The sequence below is a fragment of the Rhodnius prolixus genome, unplaced genomic scaffold (genome assembly GCF_049639745.1).
Source record: "Rhodnius prolixus isolate KJV_2025 unplaced genomic scaffold, Rpr scaffold_6, whole genome shotgun sequence".
NCBI classification, from domain to species: domain Eukaryota; kingdom Metazoa; phylum Arthropoda; class Insecta; order Hemiptera; family Reduviidae; genus Rhodnius; species Rhodnius prolixus.
In genome coordinates, this window is record NW_027411634.1 from 5,788,379 (window position 1) to 5,806,475 (window position 18,097).

The 18,097-nt window shown below is 30.2% G+C and overlaps 1 long non-coding RNA gene across 1 annotated transcript; it reads left to right on the top strand.

Moving 5' to 3' along the window:
• Positions 1-367: 367 nt before the first annotated feature.
• Positions 368-3,863, top strand: LOC141460426 (uncharacterized). The gene is made up of 2 exons (XR_012462048.1): positions 368-795; positions 3,201-3,863. It is a non-coding gene; the product is annotated as an uncharacterized lncRNA (long non-coding RNA).
• The last annotated feature ends 14,234 nt before the right edge of the window (positions 3,864-18,097 follow it).

The following is an 18,097-nucleotide window of genomic DNA, read 5'->3' on the forward strand; positions in this document are numbered from 1 at the left end:
TCATGTACCAAACATACTTTGCAACAATTGTTGCAGTTGTAAATTTCAATAAAAGATTAAAAAATAAATAAAATAAAATGAAGTTATTGATCTAAATGTATGTAAATTATAACTTTACAGTTAAAGGTATTTTCCAAAATTAATCATTAAGGTTGAAGAATTACACCGGCAGACTGTAAATACATATTTCCTTATTTTTATTAATAAGTCTGTAGTTCCCTTATTTCTTATTACTAACAGAATAACAGAAAGGATGCTATTAATTTGATGCTTTACTAAGAAGGAGTTAGGTCAAAAGATGGAGAAATAAACATGTTTTTGACCAATGGCAATACGACTAAACACTTTATGACTGGAGTGGGGATATTGTTTGCGCAGTTACTTTTCTGACTTTTTACGTTGCTGAAGAATTGTGAAGTCCACATTAAAATGTTGAAAGATTGTTGAAATGTTAAGTTTTTAAATTCTACGTTATTTTTAAAAAAATTATTCCCTTTGTATATTGTGATTATTATCATAATTGGTGGAATTCAGTCTTTTTACTGTCCAAAGTGTTGGAGAGGTCTTTTATTCTAGTGTGATACTGGTGAGGTTATGCAAATCAGTGTGTTCAGTGAATTAGTGATTTCAAATTGCAATTTTAGTGGTTTTTAAAAATTTTGAAACACGAAGTGTTGGATTTTATTCAAAATGAATGGATAATACAATTTATGGATTTGGCTTTGGAATCAACAAATTCAAAATTTATTCTAATTCAACTATATTTGGAAATAGCCACAAAGGAAAATTATTCATGTTAGTTAATTTTTTGTTTTTATGTTTTCTATATTGAATTTTCACAAGAAATACAATTTCTTGGTGGATTTTCTGTGTAGGAAAAGTTGATTTTTAAAGTATTCTCGATACATTTAATTACGTGTCCAGGTGCCTCACTGTCTTTAGCGAAATCCCATAATTGGAAGTACACTTACGGCGAATAGAATTTTTTGTTTTCTTAACCTCAGTCTTCCCACTCATAAAATAAATGAACTATCACTTTTTCGTAAAAACAAGATAAGAGTTCTTTGAGATATGGTGCATATTTATGGGAAGTACAATGGTATGCAACTTGAAATGAGTGCAATCGTAAGGGAAAGTCCTGCAGTTGACCTCATGCAATTATGATTAGCCGTATTATCTTACAAAAATTTAGTTTAAAAATTGGTATAACCTATTACGTATAAAAAAAAAGGACACTTCATCTGCAAATATAAATGGCTGTGTGTGCCATACACATAATAATAATAAAATCCCCTAAATCAATGAAAAGTGGAAGCAATTCAGATTCTGTAGTTTTCCAGTTTTGCTCTGTCATTCCATCAGCAGCTGCCTGTTCGATTATTTTTTTGGAAAATGGGGGTGGGGCTTGTTGGAGGATTATGATTTTAGGCCACCCTTTTGTTAATATCCTTAATCTCTATTTTGTTAGAGCAATTTATTTCTATATTCATTAAATGTTGAAAAGAACAATATTTAAAAAAAAGAAAAAGAAAATCACCTAATTCGTCATTTATCTGGCAAGAGTTAAGGTTCTTAGACCCGTTTTTCTGTATAATTTTCCTTATTATTTGAGAATATAAATTCCTCACTGTGCTATTCGATAATCCTTTTCTACCCTTTTCTTACCCTTTTCGGTTGATCTTTACAATAGCCCACGGAGGTGTGGCCTATTTATTTCAAGCGCATGCGCAGTACAGCACACTTACCGTTGACTTTTTAAACTACTTCCCGCCAATGTTCAATATATTCTTTTTAAATTTCTCAACTTCCCGCTAATGTGCTATATATAATTTTTTTGAATTTCTTGCCTATTTATTTTTAGTGAGCATGCGCAGTACACTCACACTTAGTAACTGCTTCCTTTCCAACGTATTATCAGTTCCCGCCAGTGTCCAATTTGTAACTTTAGGTGCGTTTTTTTTTAAAGTTCATAAAACATGAACGTTTAAAATCTACAGTTTTTCTTTTATTTAAAGCATGAATGTAGTCTGAGTGAAGATGGAGAGATGAAAGTTTCAAAATTTTGAATGAGTGTTGGTTTCATTAGTAATAGATATGTAGGTCCGAAGTGTGTTAAGTATGAAAAGGAGTAATTCTTCCATGGGCGATCAAATGAGAGCATTATTTGAGGGAGTGAATAAAGTGTACTAACAGAAGGATAGGGATTGCATTGAATAAGGTAGGCTTCTTTTCTTTTGTTTTTCATGTGTCTGAATTGCAAATTAGAGTTGTGTGTGGATTAGTTGGGTAGTGAGGGGGTGTGGGGGGCGAAGCCCCCCATAAAAATAAAAAAATAGATCAGGGGGCGTGGGGGAAAAGCCCCCACAAAAAGGGAGGATGTTTTTAAATAAAATTTTCAATCTTGAATTAATAATTCGAAGTGATTCTGATTCGCGTTACCATATAACCCGCCAGATTTAAATGTAAATATAAAATAAAGAAATATTTTTATATTTACATTTGAATTTGGCGGGTTATATGGTAACAGCGAATCAGAATCACTTCGATATTAGGCCACACCTCCGTGGGCTATTGTAAAGATTTACCTCCTTTTCTGTAGTATTCCTTTTTCTTTTGATTATTTTTATTGTACAGAGTTTTTTAATTTTTTATTAATTTTCCCTTAATGGAAAAGATAATCCCACTAGTGCCCTGTGTATTCCAGGTTTTTGTTTTTTTCCCAAGTTGAGTCTTGATTGTTTTAATCCATTTTTTAAGGGTATGATTCATTCCCATGGATTAAAACAACTCAAACTTCGGAAGGGGGAAAAAATGAAAATAACTTCGAATATTGGGCACAAATGGGACACACCTTACCATCTAGGGAATTAATATAGAATAGGAAACTCTATACATTAAAAAGTGACAAAAAAAAGAATATTATTCAAAAGGATTTTCAAATAGAGGAGAATATTCATCTTAAAAAATAAGAAAAGTTATTATAAAAAAATATGACTAAGAAATCAACTTAGCTTGAAAAAAGGAAAAAAGATCTAAGCTACGAGTATGTTGTCCCAAGTAGGCCAAAATGTTGCAAATTCAAGTATAATTAGGTAATAAAAAAGACAAAAAAAAGTAAATGTGTACTAAATATTTTTTTTAAAACTTCTATCCGTGATAAAAAAATAAAAGCCATTGTTAAAAATAAACTATAATTCCAGACTCTTGGCGAGTATTTCCGATGGTTCCGGTCGCATCACTCTACCCCCCCATCATGAAATAAATTTATTTGCCAACGACAGATCTTGACCATCTGGTGGGCTACCTATGTTCAGATTGCTCTGGATAAATCAGTACGTTATTCCAGAACAATCCTGTGTGAATGAAAGGCTATCTTTGGGAAAAGTAGATGATGGGAGGTCCAGGTAACCACAAAATGTATTTTTAAAAAAAAGTAGGTACATAGTAATAAAAGAAATCTTGATGAGGATCAGCCAATAAAAGAAAAGGATATTTCTTTTTTATTGCAAACGTTTCAACAACAAAGTGTTTCCCTGTCTTTGTGGCAAAAGTTATGGAAAACTTTCCACTTAAAATGAGATGGTAATATATTTTGGATTTTCCAATTTGGAAATGAAAATACATCACTAACTCTATTTTTGTTTAACTGCAAGGAAATTTGTTCTTGAAACGATAAAATTCAGGGACAAAAAAAAATATTCTTCTTTTTACAGATCCTTGGTAAGTCAAATTTAGACTAATTGATATATATATTTTATTATTTCTATTTTTTCTTATTTTTTTATATATCCATTTTCAAAATTAATGATTGTTTTTTTAAGTTTACAAAAATTGATCTTATTTTAGGCCATAACAGTTAGGAATTGAATTTAAGAATCAATCCTAACATTATTTACAGACCTAAAATTTCAAATTATTGCAATACTATCAGACAATCTAAGGGTCTAGAAAGAAAAACGTTTTAATTTTGAAAATTCTATATAAAAAAAAATATTAAAAAAAAAAAATAGAAAGAAAAATCATAAATTTATCAAATAGTTTTTCCTCTTACTTTGATACATTTTTTTTTTAGACCATTTTGTGGGATGAATCAGGATCATATTCTCCATGTAGAATCAGCTAACCAAAGTGGTGCAATAGAAAAATTCTCCCATCTGAAATTAGAATTAAATATTAATAAAAAATGCAAAATATATATATTTATTAATTTTTCATTTTTATTACGCTGAAATGTATTAAATATGGTAAAAAAATAATTTCAAAAAATTTAAATTTAAAAAAACGTAAAAAGTACATTTTTTTTTTTATCTTACCTTCGGTTTTTCTTCTTAGGAAAAACTTAATTTTTGTTTTCATTTTTTCTCGAGCTCTTATCTTTTCTGAAATAATACAAATAATTAGAAAACTCATAAAGTTATTAAAAAGATTGAGTACTAACACTTTTTACTTGGATTATTGCAGAATTAGTGAGGCAAAATAAAAATTCTTAAAATCATGGGAATTAACGTGAGGGGACCTATTTTAGATTTTGGAATAAAAAATTAAGAATTCTAGCAAATTATAGTAAAATATTAATAAAAAAGTGAATTATTAACATTTTTAATTTGGATTTTTAAAGAATTAGTGAGATAAAATCGAAACTTAACAATTTTAACATGGACAGACCTACAATTTAGATTATTGCAATGCTAAGAGACAATCTAAGGGTCTAAAAAACAAACACTTTAATTCTGAAAATTCTAAAAAATAAAAAAAAATAGAAAAATCATAAATTTATCAAAAATAAATTTCCACTTACTTTGATACTTTTTTTTTTGGGTGACCATTTTGAGGGATGAATCTGGATCATATTCTCCATGTCGAATAAATATTAAAGTGTTGCAATAGAAAAATGCTCCCATCTGAAATTAGAATTAAATATTAATAAAAAAATGCATCATTTATATATATATATAAATTCGTAAATTTATTAAATACTGCAAAAAATTTAAATTTTTAAAAACTATATCAAAAGTGAATTTTTTTAATGTTGGATCTCACCTTTGGGCTTTTCGTCTAATTTTTTTTTCCTGCCCCTAATTTTTTCTGAAATAATTTTAGACATTTTATATTAATAAAAAGAATAAGTATTACCATTTTCTAGTTGGATTTTTAAAGAATTAGGGAGAGAAAGTAAAATAAAAAAAAAATCTTTAAATCACGGGAATTAGCGTGAGGGGGGACCTATTTTAGATTTTGGAAGAAAAAATTAATAATTTTAGCAAATTATAGTAAAATATTAATGAAAAGGTGAAGTATTAACACTTTTAAGATGGGTTATTTAAAAATAATTAAAATAAATTAGTAAAAAACAAAAAATTATTTTACGGAAAATCGCTTAAGGGGTCCGATTTTCTTTTTGTAAAGAAAATTGAATAAATTCCTTAAATTATAGCAAACAATTTATAAAAGGATAAAGTATGAACAGTTTTTGGTTGAATTATTAAAGAATTTACAAAAGAAAATGGGGAAAAAAACTAAAATTAAAAAAATTAAAATTCACGGATGATTGCGCAATAGGCCGATTTTCACTTTTTTAAATAAAAAAAGAAAATTGATAAAATATTTTAAATAGTTAATATTGAATGGATTAAACATTTTGGGAAAGTTTTGGGGATTGGAAGTTGTGAAAACAAGTTTAAAAAGCAATTTAAAAAAAATGAAATTCAATTCCATTTGGCTGGCCATATTGGATTCTCTCTCAGTCAAATTGGAATTTTCTTTTAACACATTTTTCTAATATCAATCAATGGTAAAATGTGGAAAATTATATATCACTTTGAAGCTTATAACACAATTAACAAGTTTTAAGTAAAATTAGCTGGGAATTGGGAAATTTTTCCTATTAATTAATTTATTCAATTTGGCTGGCCATATTGGATTCTCTCTCAGTCAAATCGAATTTTCTTTAAACACATTTTTCTAATATCAATCAATGGGAAAATATGGAAAATTATATATCACTTTAAAGCTTATAACACAATAAACAAGTTTTAAGTAAAATTAGATGGGAATTAAGAAATTTTTCCTATTAATTAATTTAAAAAAACGACTTACAGCAGGGCTGATCTTCACAGGTCCAGAGCAGGCAGGAGAAGGGGGCTTTCCACTTGCTACGACAGCCTCTTGTCTTAGCTTCAATTTAAAAAAAAATTGTTTTTAAACGAGAAAATTTATACATATTCTATTGTAAAAAAATGAAAAAGAATTTCTGATATGGTCTTTTTTAAAAATTATACATTAATAAACTCAATATTCAGGGATTATTTTTTTGTATTGTCACTTGAAGTTGAATTTTTATGTGGATTAATATTACATACATACGTGGACCAATCAGAATTGATCTTTTATTTAGGAAGTATTTGGCAAATAAAAGTAAGCTTTTAGATTTATTTTGTGACGTAATAGACTTATAAAGGCTGTGTTTTTTTCTTAAGTACAAGTAAATGGAAAACTTAATGGCTGACTTAAAACTTAACCCTGAATTTTAAATAATAATTAAATTATGTGTTTTTTCTGAAGATGAAAGAAATGATTATCTATTATTTAAATTAAATCAAATTTATTCATTTAAAAAGTAGAAAAATATTAATTGAACTAAATAGTAACAAGGATTCTAATTATTAGTTATAATTATTCAAAAAAAATTTAATTATTAAATTGAATTATGTGAGTAAATATTTTGTTTCACTTTTTTAAAAAAATAAAGCCACAATTTATTCTTAATTTCTCATTCTAGTTTTTAAATTTTACGAAATTATTGTGTTGGTGAGGGGAAGCTTGAATTAAAAAAAAAGAATCATTAATTGGAGGCTGAGCAAATTATATATATTTCTTTTGCAACGATAAATTAATATTTTTCAGTAATAAATAGAAATAAGATAATGGTATGAGTATAAAATAATTATTATTAATTCTAAAGCTGTGCTTGCCCGCCCATTTAATTGTTTTTTGTCCAAAAGAGACACATTTTTTTAAATGTAACTTTTTACTATGCAACCATTTAGATAGGTAGATATTGAAATGAAAATTTAACACCCTACAAAGATCAAGATAATGAGATAATGTAACTTATTTAATTATTATTTTCTTTAATAATTATTTCAAGTTATTTTGGAGATTTTTTTAATTAACAAAAAGTGGTGGGGATAGAAATTATTGGAAATTTGGTTCCACTAAAATGTAATTCCAGTGGAAACTCTATTTGTGAAAATATAAATTAACAGTAAAACGTAAATTGAATGAAAATTTGAATATAAATAATTATTACTAATTAAAAATTAATTTTTTTGTTTTAAAGATTATATGAAGATTTGCTGATTCACATTTCAAAGGGAAAACTGCTATTTCATCACAGCTGATTGGTTTCTAATTACTATTTTATCTATTAAATTAATTTTTGGAACAATTTCATTAAGAAAAAGGTATTCCTTTTTTGGATATAGTTTTAATATTATCTAATCATCTAAAATCATTGAGAAATGCATGCCCTAAATTGTGAATGAATTTTTTAGTTTGTACACGTCAAGCACCTTGCATTTTGGTGCAGCATGTGTCATTTGATCTTTATAGCCACACAAAAAAATGTAGTTTAATTTCTAGCAATTGACTTTTGGAGCACAGACTCAGAGCTTGGTAAGACCATAGCCTGGAATTTTTAGTTTCAAGCTGTGAAGGATGATCCTGTGTAAAATTGATTCTGCATAGATTGAAGGTACCTCTACCTTGCAATTGGTTTATCTCTAGACCTGTAGCTGAACACAAAAGAATCGGATATCTATAAACTATTTGAGGTAGTTTCCTTTTTAGCTCCTAGGATTTATTTTTTCTTTTAACAGAATGAGAAGTAAGAAATTTAAAATTGTCTTTGATTAAATTGAAATTAATTTGTATTCATTATTATTGGTGAATTTTGATTTGAGCAATGGGAGCATTTTTGTTCCTATTAGCTCCACAAATGCAATTCTGTTGCTAGGAGTTGGCTTTTGGATTCTGCTTTGGATACAGTATCTTGGAATGGTGAGATCCAATTGTAGAGAATGATCCTCTGAGGAACCTGTGAGCTGTGATAGGGGTATTTTGGAACTAGTTCAACTCAGCCCTGGAAATTGACCCTTTGGAGCTTACTTCAGGACAGTGGAGTACTTTTTTACAAGCCAGATCTATGAACTACAGAGAAAGTTTCTTGTTAGTCAACGGAAGGAAGCTTAACTTATTTTAAAAAAAATGTGAGAAATTTAAAATTGTTACTTTTTATTTAAATATAATTTTATTTGAAATTATTAATGAATTTTGATTAAAGCAATTGGAGCTTTTTGCTCCTATTAGCTCCGAAAATGGAATTCTGTTACCAGAGATTTGCTTTTGGGCTGTTGTTATAGCTTGGGATTGGTTTGCTAATCCTGAAGAAGATTGGTTTTCTGTATTTTGCTACTGAACAGTAGACAGCGCAGCCCAGATCATTGAACTATTAGGATTCAGTTTAAACCACGGATACTTCCACAGCTTTAGCAGTGAGAAAAGCAAATATCCTCATTAATTGTTTAGGAATGAGTTTTAAATTAGATTTATGGTTGCATTTCTATTGCAGTCAATAATTTTTTTTGTTCTTAACTTGTTTATTTCACATGTTACCCAGATAAGAATAATTTCTCCATTTTTGTAGTTCAAACTAAGTTAAGGAAGCTGTACGTATGTAGAGCAGAAATCTGTATTGCCCAAAAAATAATACTTACACTTTTGTGTAGGATTGGGAAACAATTATTTGGCGAAGCAGGTATAGCTGTCCAAATGTTTATGTTTGGACGTGTAGAGAACGCCGTTGGATAGATTCACAAAAAAGCTGCTAGCTGAATAACCCGGAAGGTATCAGCAAGGTGACCACTACTTAAAGGAAGTTCTTGCGGCGTAGGAGTAAGCATGTAAAGCCGAAGAAGGAGACAAATTTAGGAAGAACTAGCGAGTCCTGCTTCTAACGACTATTGTCTCAGTTCAGTTAAGTGAAAAGAAATACATGTTCTTAAAACTGCTATGATAAGGGCAGAATCTTTTCTAACTCTTATTAAGAATAAACCCAGCAATTACAATAATCAATAATGGGTATAAAATTAATGATAATTATATAAAAATTATAAAATCATCGTCTAATTTACAGCAAAACCATCTTTATATAAAAGAACAGCATCAGAAACAGAAACTAACAAAGTAACAGAACTTCGGCTTTTTAAGTTGCATTAGTTAATTACACATTAATTCTAAGAATATGTTGACATTTCTATTTTATTAGAACTAAAATGAATCATAAAAAGCATACAATTAGAAATATTTATTAGTTATTTTTTTTAATTGTTTTGTATTTGATTCTGGAGAATGATGCAATTTCTCAAGTCTTGTTGCACAATCTTTATACAAATTTATTAAAATAGGAATTTGATGAGCTGGATGAGGAGAGATGGCGTGCAGAATGGATCTGGAGAGGGTTTTTTTCTATTGTTTCTTCACATCTTGGTGATGCGTGGACGATCTCACATCACAGACTGCTTTTTGAAATATGCGGAAATCTCGGGGTTATTTTTGGTTATAACTCTATAGCTGGATATTATTTCAGTTTAAATTTCGAAGTAAGTAAATTATATTTGTAGCTAATGATGATACAGTGTTCTTTTATTCAAAAAAATTGGTCTTTCAATCATCTTAATGAAAGAACTTATGTTTAGAATATGAGTAGTGTGTCAAGCATACCTACGCCATTGCAAATCTCTTTAGATTCTGTAATAGATTTGTAATTCAGTTCTGGAATATTTAGAATCTGAAAGAGGAATTTCTTGATAATTTAGGTACTCAATTCAGAGACTGAAAACAAATCGTGTATGTATTTGTGCATAAACATATGTTCCACAAGAAGTTGTCCCGCTGGAGGCAGAGATTCACAAGTGTTGTTAGCTACATTTAACTAATCAACAGAAGGAATATTGTAGTCACCTACAATGAACGCTTCATTATCTAATTAGATGACTGAATTATAGGTTCAATGGTCATGCTATGTTGTTGATAATCCTGCAGAGCTGAAGCAGGTGGAATGTAGACCGCACCAAAAAGTATCGATTCTCACTTTTGAGTTTGCTCAAGTGTTACAAGTTGTTGTTCTATAGAGTTCGAACATGGCTTCGTATGTTCTTTCTAACAGCAATTTAGACTCCACTACCAGATTTTTCGTAACCAGTATCACATGATCTGCCCATCCTATAAATGTTATATCTATCCAATCCAAGTGCAGAAGTATTTATTATTGCTAAGTTGGGTTTCAGTAATAAAATTATGTTAAGTTGCCAAACTATTTTAGATTATATAATTTGGTACTTATTCTATCTGCATTTTGTTAATAGATTTGTAACTGGGTATTTAGTAGTTTTTACAGTTTGTGAATGACCTCTAACTTATTTCTTATTTATATCCGTTTCTCGAGCTTTATTTCTTTCTTCCAACATGATTCCTAACTTTCGCGAAAATAGCGTTTTCCATTAGCGTTAAATCTTAAATGCACGTCCCTTTGTTGAGGTACATCAGCATCCAACGCCTTTTATAGGCTGTTGTTTAGTTTTCAAATGTTATTTTAAGTGGTCTAATTCTCTTTTCAATTGGTTTACCTAATCTAAAAGTGGTTAGTACAAGTTAACTCACTTACCCCAGCGGATTTAACGAGCATTTCAACTTGATTTTTATCATTACTTTTCACTTCTCTATTATCACCTCTTTCAATCTCAGGCAGATTAAAAATAATTAGATTGCTTTTTGCAGTAATTCTCAAACATTTCCTTTTAAATTCGAATTATCTCTTTTGAGATTTTGACTTAAAAAAAAAAAAACTTTTAGAATGATAACGCTTCTATAATTAATTGAATAACGATGGTTGTTTAAAATTAGAGGATAGTTCCTCTCTTTTAATTATAATCCTCTTTTTATTCCTGAGGTTTAGCTGTTTTCTTTCAGTAACTTTTGGGAACAACTCCGACTGTCGGGTAAGACTTTAAGAACCGAAGCTCGAAACTATCTCAAAAATACGTGGTGGGTACTTTTTTAGGTGAGTCAAAGAAGTATTTCAGTTTGACCATTTATGGTTTCGCGTCATAGTTTTATCGAAAATATTTAGTTGTTTTTTTTCTTCATTTATGTTTATTTCAGTTAAGAATTTATTGATCAACTACTTTTTATTTTCTCATTTTATTATTTTATCATTTTACTTCCGTTTTATTAAATAATAATTGTGAAAAACTAAAATGGTTACTTTTCTTTTTGTTCCTCCTCCAAAAATTGACGTTTGAGTAAATTAGTAGTGAAAAGTCGGTTACTCAGAATCCCAGTTTTCTGCATTTACACCCCTTTGTTCGGAGTAGGGTTTTATTAAAAACCAAAAAAATCCATATGATCTTGAAGTTCAATAAATGCGCAACTGTTTCTGAAATTATGATTCATTAATCATTGAAAAAATACAGTTGAAAGTTTTAACAAAAATCATGGAGACGAATTTTTTATGCATTAAAGTAAAAATTTCATTGTTATAAGAAACGTTTTCAGGCTCTAAATTGAGCAGATTTATAGGAAATTTAATGCTCTTTCGTTAGGAATAAGTAGATTTGTTGTAGCATAAAGGATAAAAAAGTTACGACCGTTTTTATGGTGAAAAACACGAATATCAACGGAGAAGTTAAAAATACCAAAATCTTGGACACTATTGAGAATCGGGCCAAAATGAAGAGAATATTTTTGGTTGCATTTGAGCTGCTGAATCACCTCCAGAAGTTTCGACCACTCCTCCGTATACACCATTGAAATGTATACTTATGCTACTTTTTTATTTATTTATTTATTTAGTAATTTACCATCTGTATACATGTATACAATGAGTAAATATGATTGATATGATGAACTGATGCGGGAAGAGCAGGAGGAGAGAAACTACCCAGCGGTAGCACTCTCTATAGGAGAATAATAACGTTTAGGTTTTCAGACTGCAAGGAAGTTGCGGGCCCATCGGCGATTCAGTCGGCGAGGAAGATTATTAGGAATGTCAGAGGAGACGAAAGACACTACGAGAGGATTAGTGGAAGAAGAGAGCGCAGTATGGAACATTTGATATTTAGTCTTGGCGAGTTGTTTGTACGAATGGAGATGTTTAGACCCTTCAGCTCTAAACTGAGAGTTCTTCTAACTTGGCAGTTGATTACAATTAGATGATCTTATATTTATGTCAAGTAGATCTTTTATTTATACATATTCAATAAATTTATATATATAGCATAAAAGAAAGAAGAATGCTGCGAGAAATTAATGTAATATTTTGAGATTAAATAAAATAGTTAAATTACAAAATTGCATCAAACTATAACCAGTAAACTAAATGGTGCAACAAAAATGCTTATTAATAGAATAAAATTGGAAAAAATAGTGTTTATTTTCATTGGGTAAAAACATTGAGAGGAGAACTGTGTTTGAGGTAAAGGTATTGGTTTAATATTTACTTGAGCAGAATTAAGAATGGTATATTTTAGGTATTTGAATAAGGAATGTGCAAGTAACAAGAGATTACATAAGTTTAAATTTGTGGATGTATGTTTTGTATTATTATGGGAAATTGTCGATGAAATATGTCTGCTGAGACGATCAAGTGTCTTTGTTTTGTCTCGTGTTTCTGTTTGGTTTCGTGGTTCACCATTGCTCTGTACATCCTGCGTAGTTTTGAGTTCATTACTTAAGTAAGAAAGTTAAATTGTGGTTTCCATAAAAGGTTTATTAATTTGAACATCAAATTTTGTGACTACATATTCTATTTTTAAGTATACACTATGTGTGACCGCCGTATATTTTAGAAGAACAATCAGGGCATAGAATTTCAACTTCTTCACTCAATTTGGGACTTATTTCTTGTTACTTAATGATAAATTTCTTCAACTTAACTTAAACAGCAAGTATCACAATCATGGTCGATGCTACAAAAAATCTAAAATCACTTTTTTTCATCAGCTAACAAAACTACATACCTGTATTGAGATAACTGCAGAAGCTGGACTGCAGCCAGCTCTGAGTCATCTCAGATACGAGGTGTTCAAGATGTTTTGTTAGATAAAAAGAAAAGTTGATTGTGGATATCGTTAGCTAAAAGACTGATTGTGACGAAGTTTGTTGTTAGGAGTTTGAAGAAGTGAAAGTATATTACTTTGTCTTCTGTAACATGAAATCTAAGTAGTACCATTGAGCTGAGAATGATTGTTCATAGTATACATTGATAAGATTTAATAAGACAATTTACTACCGATAAATCTACAATTCTGAATGAACTCAAGACTATACAATAGAGCAATGGTCAACAATTAACCCAAATAGAAAATAGTTAACAAAAACTAAACGAGTCACTAGACAATTTCAGTACAATTTTATCAACTTAATAAAAAAAATAATGCACAACAGAGAGCCAAACATTTAAATTTACCAGCAGAAGATCGCTCAATGCTTGCATCTTTCATTTTTTAAAACTATTATCCATTCTTTAATTCCTCAATAAATATTAATTTATACTTACTTCAAACAAAGCTCTCCTTGATAAAATGCAATTATTGATTTAACATTGTATTTCAAGTGTTTTATCAGTGAAATGAGCTCAATTTATTTTATTAAAATTTATTTAATGTTGATGCTGTTTCTATTAATTTCTGTCTTATGTTTTCTGTATTTTGTAGTTAAACATTATTAATATTAGTTTAATTTTTATTTAAAAATATTATACTATATTTTATTTATAAAGCAAATTCATCTTTCAATGATGCTAAATTACATTTTACATATTAATTTTTATTGAATATTATGCTACTTTTAAATACATACAAGATCACTAGTCTTGGTATGACTTTTTTAAAGGCTTTTAGAAGTCTGCACTAGTATAGTTGCAATATAATTACGAATAATGAACATTTTCAAGTTTAAATTAAAAAAAACTATTATTGCTTAAGTTATTAAAGTTGATATAAACATTTTGATTTAAGGAAAACTATTTTAAAACAGTATTTCCTAAAATAATCTATCATTTGTTCAGTATTTTTGTTTTTGTACTCTTTATTATAGTCCGGAAGTTGGTAAAAAAAGAAGGTAAATTTGTTCTAAAGGGAATCAATTCAGTTTTATCCAGAAACAGATTTGCATTTACTTGCGAGCTGTTTGTTACTCGAGCTTGCTAGTATGAATAATTTTTTAAGCTCTAAATAGGAAAATCGGCAAGAGATAAAGTTGTGCTTTCAATCATCGTGTTCATAAACTATGTCACTGAAGTTGTTTTGAATTGGGAAACGTTTTATTAGGTTTCTCTTAATGTTGTGATGGACATCACCAAATCTTGGAACAGTAATAAGTTAAGAAAAATTAGACTTAAAACTTCACATATGATCTGATTTAACCGTTCTATATGTTCTCATAAGTCTATTAGAATCTTATTTTCTAAGATTGAATTCAAAACTAAAGAAATTGAGAGATCTCTGTAAACTTAAAGCTGGGTCTATCGTTCGACGAGATACCGCGCGTACTTTGCGATTGAAACCAACGACGAATTTAATTCGCGTCGACTTTTAGCACGTCAAAGTAATCCGCGTCGCTCGTGGTAAAGAGGGCGGTCGATTTGCACGTATCCAGTCGCTTTATTGGTTCCGTTATTCTTCTAGGGTAGCATGCTACCGTTATACGCCGTTCTGCGATCTTCCGTTTCGTACTGTATTGATCGTGTTAGTTCGTTTTCTTTTAGCCCCGGCCTAGAAAGAAGACATAAGAAAAATTCTATATAGTTTTTATATAAGAGAACTAAATACAAGTTTCAGTCTGGTAGCAATCAAACTTGGGTTTAAATAACAAGACCACGACCAGTATTTATGTAAACTTTGCCCTACTTCAGTTAGTAGAAAATTTTACACATTCGAGCAGAAATTCCCCAAATACCCAAGACTACCTGTTCCAATAAAGTAGTATTTAAGTTTCCTGCCCTTCGCATGGTCTAGGAATATGTGTTCTAGTTTAGAATTTGAGTTCATCGAATTCGGTCTTTATTATTTTTATACATCAAGAATCAGTAGTTCATGCTTTGTCTTTGGTATCGTAATAGGCTAGGTATTACTTCTAACTGAGAGTAGTTAGGGATAATCGTTTTTCATTTAAATGGTAAATCTTCTATTGAAGTATACAGGTGGGTGGGTATTGATGAACAGAATTACTTGAGATAGATTAATTGGATAAGATAGTTTAGATGAACTGGATTAGGATGGGATAGATGAACTGGATAAGATGGGATAGACGAACAGGAGAACAAGGGTTAGATGAATTAGATATAAAAGAACTACATAATATGGGATAGATTTACTGGATTAGGATGGAATAGATGTACTGGATTAGATTGAAATAGATGAATTGGATATGATGGGATAAGATGTACTGGAGTAGAAAGCATAGATGAATTGGAAACAATAGGATAGATGAACTGGATAAGGTGGGATAAACGTTCAGGAGTTCAAGGGATAGTTGAATTGGATATGATGGGATAGATGAACTGGATAAGATGGGATAGATGAACTGGATTATGATGGAATAGATGTACTGGATTAGATTGGGATAGATGAATTGGATATGATGGGATAAGATGTACTGGAGTAGAAAGGATAGATGAATTGGAAACAATAGGATAGATGAACTGGATAAGGTGGGATAAACGTTCAGGAGTTCAAGGGATAGATGAATTGGATATGATGGGATAGATGAACTGGATAAGATGGGATAGATGAACTGGATTATGATAGAATAGATGTACTGGATTAGGTTGGGATAGATGAATTGGATATGATGGGATAGATGAGCTGGAGTAGAAAGGATAGATCTACTGGTTAAGGTGGGATAGATGAATTGGAAATGATGGGTTAAGATGTACTGGAGTAGAAAGGATAGATGAATTGGAAATAATAGGATAGATACACTAGATAAGGTGGGATAGACTTCAGGAGTTCAAGGGATAGATGAATTGGATATGATGGGATAAGATGTACTGGAGTAGAAAGGATAGATGTACTGGTTAAGGTGGGATAGAAGATCAATTGTAGAAGGGATAGATGAATTGGATGTGTTGGGATAGATGAACTGGATAGGATGGGATAAATAACAGGATTAGGACGGAATAGATATACTGCATTAGATTGGAAATGATGGGATAAGATGTACTGGAGTAGAAAGGATAGATGAATTGGAAGCAATAGGATAGATGCTCTGGATAAGGTGAGATCGACGTTCAGGAGTTCAAGGGATAGACGAACTGGATAAGATGGGATAGATGTACTGGACTAGATTGGGATAGATAAATTGGATATGATGGGATAGATGAAGTTGGGATGTTAATGGTTCAGAATATCGTTTGTGTGACGTAGTGCTTAAAGGCTATTTCTTTTCCGTTTTGAATTGATTTCTCTTTGCCTTCTTTTGAGCTTAACATTAGACGATTCTGAATTCTTTCCAATTCTTTGACACTTTCTATAACAGATTTCTGAGAAACACTTTTTTCATGTTATTTTGTTCCATTATTTATCTGCACTGCACTCAACAAATCAATGGCATCTGGTCGAGATCCATCTTTTCTCAGGCTTACTTCCTCTCTCAGAGAGTATTTATATTTTGGCAGAAATCTTCCTTACCAATTTTGAAGAGATCAAGGATGCAATATTCAATTGACCGTCCTACAACTTGCCTCAACTCATAAACAACATCAATACCGGATCCAACTATTTTCAAGTCTACTACTTCAATCAGGGAGGATTCATTTCAACTCAATTATCTTCGTTACCACTTTTGAAGAGATCAAGATCAGCTGACTGTTCTACAACTTGCCTCTATCCTAAACAACATCCGTACAAGTTCCGACTATTTTCAAGCCTGCTACTTAATCAATATCAATGCCATTTTTGGACCCCCGAATCAACGAGTTTCAAGTCATGGTTTCTTTAGTACGTGTGGCAAATTGGTAAATTATAAAGGATTATTCCAAAACTGGGGTTAGTTTTAAATTAATATTTGATCAATTAGGAATGCAACTTTCATACTCGGATTTGAACAATATCATTATTTCCTTTTAACAGAACATTGTAACTAATTTGCTTCAACAAACTATACGGCTATTCAAGAAAAAATAAATAGTTGAACTTATACAGACTAAAATTTCAAATTTTGTATTTATAAACTTACAAACTGTGTAAAAATTTATTATAAAACAATCGGTTCAACTTGTCACTTAGAGTTCCGAGGCTACTGTCTAAATCAGCTAGTCTTGTTTAGTATGGGATGTTCTATTTTTATGTATTTAATTTTTAATTTCCGAGTAGGCATGACTACATATATTATTAGTGATCTTTTTCTGCAATATACCAAATTTTAAAATTGTTTAGAGACTGAAACTTTAATTCTTTAGTTGTAAATAATAAACATTACAGAATTTCTATTTGTCTTCTTAAGTTGGAGGGAGAAGTCTTAATTTCATTATATTTTTAGTCGTAGAAAGAGTCATAGACTTACGTGAACTATAGAACGTAAATCGTATTGAGTATGTGAAGTTTAATTCTTCGTTTTTTATCGAGGCTAAAGATTCATTACTGATCTTAGTTTAGTCGTTTCCGCTCCCACAGTAGCTTAAAGTGTGTAATCGATTTTCTCAATTCATTAACCAATTTCTGTGACATAGCAATGGGGCCCTACCGGAGGGCCCATCAATTTGAAAACACTAATTATAAAATATTGCATACTTTCCAGCTGATACACTGTAGTATTACTTTCTAGCGTTATTCGATTCCTATACTTGATTAATTTAGAAGTGCCCTTGATTAATTTCACTAATGGTTCAGTTTCCGTTAAATTACTTTGAACATTATTTTAGTACTTTATTCAGCAGTACAATGAATACTGGGGCAATGATAGACTACTTGAATAATGTTTCAAGTACGTTGAAATTTAAATAATTATTATCAACTTAACTAACTTAAGCACAACATTT